Source organism: Pseudophryne corroboree, chromosome 5 (assembly GCF_028390025.1).
Source record: "Pseudophryne corroboree isolate aPseCor3 chromosome 5, aPseCor3.hap2, whole genome shotgun sequence".
In the NCBI taxonomy this organism is placed as follows: domain Eukaryota; kingdom Metazoa; phylum Chordata; class Amphibia; order Anura; family Myobatrachidae; genus Pseudophryne; species Pseudophryne corroboree.
The window spans coordinates 783,270,876-783,271,514 of NC_086448.1; positions in this window are offsets into that span (position 1 = coordinate 783,270,876).

The following is a 639-nucleotide window of genomic DNA, read 5'->3' on the forward strand; positions in this document are numbered from 1 at the left end:
GAGGAGTAAGAACTATACTCGTGGCTCCGGATTGGCCAAGAAGAACTTGGTACCCGGAACTGCAAGAGATGCTCACGGAGGATCCGTGGCCTCTACCTCTAAGAAAGGACCTGCTCCAGCAGGGACCTTGTCTGTTCCAAGACTTACCGCGGCTGCGTTTGACGGCATGGAGGTTGAACGCCGGATCCTGATGGAAAAAGGCATTCCAGATGAAGTCATCCCTGCCCTGATCAAAGCCAGGAAGGATGTAACCGCGAAACATTATCACCGCATTTGGCGAAAATATGTTGCGTGGTGTGAGGCCAAGAAGGCCCCCACAGAGGAATTTCAACTGGGTCGTTTCTTACATTTCCTGCAAGCAGGACTGTCTATGGGCCTAAAATTAGGATCCATTAAGGTTCAAATTTCGGCCCTGTCGATCTTCTTCCAGAAAGAACTGGCTTCAGTGCCTGAAGTTCAGACGTTTGTCAAGGGGGTACTGCATATACAGCCTCCTTTTGTGCCACCAGTGGCACCTTGGGATCTCAATGTAGTTTTAGGGTTCCTAAAATCACATTGGTTTGAACCACTCACCACTGTGGACTTGAAATATCTCACATGGAAAGTGGTAATGCTGTTAGCCCTGGCTTCAGCCAGGCG